This window comes from Syzygium oleosum, unplaced genomic scaffold (genome assembly GCF_021117445.2).
Source record: "Syzygium oleosum isolate NSW1041296 unplaced genomic scaffold, Sole_v2.1 Sole_v2.01, whole genome shotgun sequence".
Classification (NCBI taxonomy): Eukaryota; Viridiplantae; Streptophyta; class Magnoliopsida; order Myrtales; family Myrtaceae; genus Syzygium; species Syzygium oleosum.
In genome coordinates this window covers 17,467,217-17,475,023 of record NW_026607485.1, presented here as the reverse complement: position 1 = coordinate 17,475,023, position 7,807 = coordinate 17,467,217, and the positions used below count along the sequence as shown (strand labels likewise).

General features: G+C 44.0%; 1 pseudogene; it reads right to left on the bottom strand.

Moving 5' to 3' along the window:
* Nucleotides 1-257: 257 nt before the first annotated feature.
* Nucleotides 258-3,588, bottom strand: LOC130134918 (protein PHOSPHATE-INDUCED 1-like; annotated as a pseudogene).
* Nucleotides 3,589-7,807: the final 4,219 nt, after the last annotated feature.

The following is a 7,807-nucleotide window of genomic DNA, read 5'->3' as shown; positions in this document are numbered from 1 at the left end:
CCACTTTCCCTCAACCATAACCAATGATTATACTAGTAATAGTAATGGATTTCTCTGGCTCCCTCGATCTAAGCTCCTCCATTTGTTCCCCCAATAATTAATTTAATAAGTAATTAGAGCATACATTCACTACGTAATGGTTTTTTCTTCCACAAATGATGTAATTAGCCCGCTTAGTTTGTTGATTAGTGTGAGTGAAGAGCTGAAATCCTCTTATTAAGAGTGGCTTAGTCCGCTTGCTTGGTACTGGCGCATAATTGTAGCAAATAAAAGTGGTTTGCCTCTTCCATTAACTATATTGACAATCATATAGAGCAACTAAAAACAAATGAACAAATGAATGAATCAATCTGGTAGCCTAAACGTCATCGTTTTCTATCTGTCTCCACTTCCCTCACACCAACGTCGAACAGGACGACGTGGACGGATCGTAGAGAGCCGGGACCAGGTACTTTCTCCCGTCGACGCCGTGCGCGTTGTAGCTCGCCCCTGTCGCCTCATCCACCAGCAAGTTCCCGGCGAAGCCCGGGTACGCCCCATTGGCGTAGATCCCGGTGCACGCCGACGCCACCTCTAGCGACGCCCCCGCCTCGCCCTGGTAGTATCCGGTAGAGAACGGGTTCGTGGCTGTCCCGGCGAGGAGGCCTGCGAGGTTGATCACCATCCCGTCGACGCCGACGTCGCCGTTGGGCGCCACCAGCGGCGGACTCTGCGGGCTTACAGGGGCTGGTGGTACGGCCACGCGTACTGCCCCGGGCACTGCGTCTCCGAGTTGCCCACCCAGATGTACGTGAACCTCGAGCTCAGGCCGTTGACCTTGACGGAACCGACGGTAGAACCGTGGGTGCCGCACTGGCTCATGCAGAACCCCTCAACGGCCACGTCGGAGGAGGTGAGCACGACGTTGACAGCGTTCCGCTGCGTGCCCCGGGACGCGAGCTCGACGAGGTGCTTGCTCGTGAGGGACTTCCCGAGCGAGTAGCTCTCGTCGACGACTTGCCTCTCGAGCGAGAGCGTGAGCGAAGGCGTGCACACTTTTGTGCTTGCTCGTGTGGTTTATTATTTTATGTTACGACTATATAATATAATAACAAATACGGAGGGGGGAACGAAGAAGTGGGGTTAAAAGTGCCCGAACCTGCTTGGAAAGAGACAAAAGGAGGGCAGCTCATGATGGTCTTGCAATTTCCAGTTGCATCTTCACCTGCAAGATAGCAAAAGATTACCGGTGCTCCACTACACACGTTCAATCCTCATTTACGATCATAAGACGACTTTTTAAGTAACAAATCAGCAAAAATCGATAATGCTTAGGCTGTGTTCGTTTGCGGAAAAATATTTTTTCGTAAAATATTTTCCGCGTTTTCCGGTGTTCGGGGGCGGAAAATGTTTTCCGTGGGAAAACATTTTCCTTCCCCACCCCCAAATCCTTCATTGTTTTGAGGAAAATGATTTCCTCTTTTCACAAAGAGGAAATCATTTTCCCCCAAATTGAAGATAAAATTGTCTATGGGAGGGAAAATATTTTCCGTGGGAGAGGAAGTTGATCGCCGGTCACCACCGTTGGCCGCCGGTCGCTCGCCGGCCGCCTTGCCCGTCGCCGCCGCCGCCGGCAGCAGCCCGCCGCCGCCGCCGGTTTGCCGGCCGGCCGGCCGCCCGCCCGCCGCCCGGTCGCCGGCCGCCCGCCCGCCTCCCGGTCGCCGGCCAACCGCCCCCGCCGCCGCCGCCGCCGGCCCGCCACCGCCGCCGCCGCCTGTCGCCGGTGAAAAATATTTTCCGAAACTTTTTCATATTGATCGCCGAATACCGGAAAATTATGTTCCGGGAAAACATTTTTCAGGAAAATGACTTCCGGGAAAATATTTTTCAAAAGGAGAATATTTTCCGCCAAACGAACGGAGCCTTAGTGTACCTATTGTAATTATTGATGTCCTCAGCAAGATAATTCATACCAAATTTTATTAAAGTTTATTTTTTATTTACAATCACATCTTTAAAAAGTCCAACTTAAAAGTTTAAACTAATAGATATAAAGAAATCATATGTATAGAAAGATTATGTAAACCCTATTGATTTGCAGATGTGGACGCGCTTGCGAAAGAGACAGAATCTGATACTGAGTTGGGCTCATAATCTTGACTAAAAATAATAGCTTTTCTTTTTGTTAGCTGTGAGCTGAAATTAAAAAAAAAAGAGGCACTACAAAAAAAGTTGGTTTTAGCGACAAATTTTGTCACGAAAAATTTGGAAAAATTCGTCGCTAAACGAATTTGCGACGGAAAAAAATTCTTCGCTAATAGGTCGTCGCAAAATTTTGTGACGGAAAATTTCAATTTTCGTCGCTAATTTGTGATGAAAAAAAATTCGTCGCAAATTTTCAATGAAAAAAAATTCGTCGCTAATTATTCGTCGCAAAATTCGTGGCTAATTTGCCATGAAAAAAAATTCGTCGCTAATTATTCGTGGCAAAATTCATGGCTAATTTGCCACGAACTGTATTCATGGCAAAATTCGTCGCTAATTTGCCACGAACTGTATTCGTGGAAAAATTCGTCGCTAATTATTCGTGGCAAAATTCGTCGCTAAATATTCGTGACAAAAATCATCGCTAATTTGCCACGAACTGTATTCGTGGCAAAATTCGTCGCTATTTTTTTCAAAATTTTTTTTTGTTGGTCGCGAAATTGCGACGAAATCTTTTCGTGGCAAAAATCCTTGCTAATTATTTGTGGCAAAATTTATCGCAAATTTGCGACGAACACATTTCGTGGCAAAATTCGTGGCTAATTTGCCATCAAAATTTTTTTGTCAGTATTTTGCGACGAACTTATTCGTGGCAAAATTTATCGTAAATTTACGACGAACACATTTCGTGGCAAAATTCGTGGCTAATTTGCGACAAAATTTTTTTTTGTCAGTATTTTGCGACGAACTTATTCGTGGCAAAATTCGTGGGTAATTTGCCACGAACACATTTCGTGGCAAAATTCGTGGCTAATTTGCCACCAAATTTTTTTTTTGTCAGTATTTTGCGACGAACTTATTCGTGGCAAAATTCGTCATTAATTTGCCACGAAAAATTTTGACTTTTGCCACGAACATTGTTCCGAAACGAATTTGGCGACGAATTATAATGAATAATTTAGCAACGAAGTCTGCGACGAATGTTGTTTAGGGACGATTTCGATTTGAAATCTAATTAACAGCAATTATAGAATTTATATTTAACATTGATAGAATCACAGTCAAGACAAGAACAAACACAAAAAAGAAAGAAATGAAACAAAGCACTAAATTTGTATGAAAAATCCTTGAGAGGATCCAACAAATTCAACTGATTCAAATCCAGTTCGCTCTCTTGTTGCTAACTGTTGATCTTGCCAAGAAGTTCTTTCACGTAGTCACGTAGTCACGTAGTCTATAGTGTCTCCAAGAATCGAAGTCCTGTCCATCTGCAGCGCAAACATCACAATATCAAACTCCTAACCCCTCTTAATTTTTTCATATCTATTCAACAGCAGAAAGAGGGGTGTTCAAAAAAGAATATATTAGGCTATGCTCACATAAAAGACCAATTCCAGAGGGCATGTATGCAAACCGAACGCTTATTGTCATGTAGCATAAAGAATGATAGAAGTACCTCTTGCATTAACTTAGTGAACCTAGGGCACAATTCTCTGTGAACTGACTCGTCAAATATCTAATCCAAAGTGATATCTTGTAAAGCCACCAAAAGTGGTCTCTAATATGTCAAGTCCTGCCTAGTTTGCAAAGACGAAAACTGGAATAGACTGCCAAACCAAAAGGAAGACCGTCATTAATCATTCCTAATTACATACATGGCAAAATTCACTTTTAACAATTTCGAGTAATACAAATAACAGATAACAACACAATATGGCATCATGATCATTCCAAAGATTCTTCAAAGAATCAATGCCAAGTAATTCAGGTCCCAGCAACTTTGTTCCTAGAATGCACGTGCGTGCATGAACAATGGAGAGAGATAGCCGAGCATTAGCTTGATTAGTCTATTGTCTCTCATGTACATGTGCAAAAACAGTTGTTGAACTTTTAACAGAATCGATACATGTTCATTGAACAAATGCAACAACTAATAACTTGTCCTATAAATAAATAGATAATGCTGAAGCAAGCTTACCCTCGAGTTTGGAAATTTTAACTAGCAAGGATCATCATCATTATCATTAGCAATATCATTATCATTGTGTCGCTCATCATTGTGCCCATCACCTACTGGATTAGTGGGAGGTACAGGAGGAACGTCATCGTGATCGAGGTTGAGGTGTCGCATGATCAATTGCAAATGTTGTTTCACTCCTCTTATTTCTTCGTCATTCTGTACAAGTAAATGTTTCAGTTGGTTCAATTCTTGGGTTATTTGCTCCTCGTGTTGAGTCCTCCTAAAAAAAGCCGCATTAGAGGATGAAGTTGCAGCAGCCGGCGTTGTGTATATCCTTGACAAGGATCCCATCCCAAATATTTGACCTCTTCTCATTCCACCCGATGCCTCCACCCATAATGCCATACTGTCAACCGATGGCTCGGACATAGCAACACCATCACCATCACCATCACCACCACTAGCAGCAGTGCTCATTACAAATTCATCATATTTGTCCTACATTAACAATATAGATAAAAATAAAAAAAACTTCATATATATAACTACAAAGTATAACTTTACATACCTTAATAGCTTTTACTCGAGCACCAGTCCATGTCTTATCTTTTTTTCTGAAATGTGCGTTCAAATGTAGCTATAAATGTCAGTTCCGTCCCCAATTCATCTGCCTACAAAATATAAATATAAATGAGGGAAAAAGGACACTATAAGTGCCATAACTTGTGTATGGAGATCACTTTGGTGCCATAACTTTTTTTCGGATCACTTTGGTGCCAAGTCGGAGGAAAAACGATCACTTAAGTGTCATAAGTTTTTTTTGGATCACTTCAGTGCTAAAATTTTTGAAAAACGATCACTTAAGTGCCAATCTCCGGCGAGCCACGTCAGCTTCAGAAATTAATAAAAAAAATGCCACATCGGATTTTCGGCGAAAAATTGTGTACGGCACCGGAGTTGGCACTTAAGTGATTGTTTTTCAAAAATTTTAGCACTTAAGTGATCGTTTTTCAAAAATTTTAGCACTAAAGTGATCCAAAAAAAACTTATGGCACCAAAGTGAGCGCCGTACACAAGTTATGGCACTTGTAGTGTTCTTTTGTCCATAAATGAGTAATCATTGAATTAACTTACAACATGTTTAACAGACTTATCATTCTTTTTCTAGGCTCCCTGATGTTGATAGAGCCCCCAGCATATATGGCAGACCCTTTGTCACGCCCCGAACTCTACAGCACGCGACAACCCAACCGAGGTCGATACAAGTGCAACGTCTCAGGATGCGTCGCCGACCCAAAACTCAAAACAGAGATCAATGCACACGTGGAAGCAACATCACACCCGTACAAAATAAAACCACATGACCAAAGATAACAATAATAGCAATAAATACAACTTGCATTAATAACAGGGATTTACAATATCCATTGCCAGGCAATATACACCGACCAAAATGGGTCAACAGCCACTAACTTCAAAAAGGGGTATGTGGCTCGGGCGGTCATGCACTAACTCTAAAAAGGGCTCTATCAAATAGTGTCGGCCCTAACTAACTATGGTCAAGGCTAAACCTAAGGCAACCAGTTCGGGTCGAATCCTGAGGACTCAGATGAATTGTCAGACGACTCGGACTCGGAGTCCATCGAATCCGGCTCGGACTCGGCGTCCACTGACTCCACCCCGGAATCATCCTCCGACTCTAGCTCCTGCTCCATGGGCTCTAGCTCCTGCTCCAAGGGCTCTTGCTCCGGCTCGATGTCGGACTCCCAGTCCATCGGCTCCTCTCCCTCAGACTCGGTGTCCATCTCAATGATGATTGGCTGGGCGCCGGAATCCTCCTCGGATGTGGCAGCAGGGCTCACGATCTCTCCATCGGCGGCCTGCGGATCCGACTGGCCTAATATGTTGAACGGGACGTCGAAGGTCCTAAGAGGTCCATGAGTACCGAACTAGTCCCGGAAACACCAAGCGAGATAAGGATGGGCTCGGAAATGTGGCCCGCCCTCGTTGACTCAAACTATATTGTAATACCTAACATAAGACTCCCCGTTCCCTACGGGGTGCTCAGTCACCGATCGCTCTATACGATACGGGATACCAAAACGAAGCGGCGCATCTACCATCTTCAGGGTCGGGGGTCTGAAAAGTGAGGTTTAAACAACAATGAGAATAAATCTCAGCGAGTAGGACCCTTAATCCTAAACTAGGCTAACATGCACCTCCCGGACAAGCATCAACTAAACACACAATTGAGTAATCACATGACTTAGGCCCTCGGCCCAAATCCAACATATAATTGACCCTGCAGGTTAGGCACATAATAATAACAATAATAGTGCAAAATCCAACCATGACATACGCGTAATATCACTTGGCCACGACGCATGTCATGCACATGCTCATGCTCATACTCATGCTCATGTCTCATCGATGCACTTTTGCACACTTGCACACTTGCACACTTGCCAATTTCCATTTAATCACCGACTCGCGTAAAACGCATCAGGTCCGACCCGCGTAAAACGCATCAGGTCTAACAATTTGAGATCGATCTTCAGCCCGCGTAAAACGTATCGGGCTCATGACACAACCCGCGTAAAACGCATCAGGTTTGCCATCTTCCGGTAGTCCGGGTATCGTCCCGCGTAAAACGCATCAGGATAGGTTCAATACCCCACGTAAAATGCATCAGGGCTTTATGTGATCACACTTACTCATACCACCAATTATTATCTGAACCCCGCGTAAAACGCATCAGACCGATTTAGGTGATCACATGCTCATGCCAATCGTGCATACTCACATAATGCACATGTCATGCCAATGCTTAATATGCATAATTCCTGGCCATAACGTCCACACTCGGCATTCGTGAAATTCACCCTGGGCACTCAATTTAATTTGGCCACATGCTCAATTAATGCCACACATGTTCCATTCGCATCTTAATATGCCCAACGAACTAATTCAATCAAAGTAGCCACGTCACATAATTGACACATGAAAACACGCAATTTAGCCATTACGAAATGCACAAGTCCATGGCTCACATGCCTCTCATCAATCGGCCACATCAAGCACTCAACATGGCATTATACAATCAACCCCAAATCATGCACCATTCGGCCACTACATGGGCAAATCAAGGCAAGCTCGGCGATTCACAATTAAACCACAAATTAATCACACATAGCCCAATTCGGCCCACCATGAACAGCCACTAGACAGCTCACTCTAGGCCACTAATCCACCTCCAAATTATCACATTAGGCCATCCAAATCACCTCATAATCAGCCACTACTCAGCCCACACAATGCACCCATAATAATCCACACGTTAGCCCAAATCAAGACCACAATGAACAGCCAGCAACCAACCCATTCTAGGTCACCAAATCACATTTAAATCATCACACTAAACCACCAAATTAGCCACAAAGTCAGCCCTAATCATCCGCCACTAATCAACCCCTAAAATACCCTAAATAACCCATAAAACTTGTCTAAAGTGCACATAAGCCTAATTAATGGTTAGGGTTTGTACTCACTAGGTTTTAAGCTTCAAAAGTGGCTGAACAAGGAGGAGAAAATGGGCTGGACGGTGCTGGTCCTAGCCGGTTCAGCGGCGGCGCTCCGGCGGTCCTCATGGCGGTGGACGGCGGC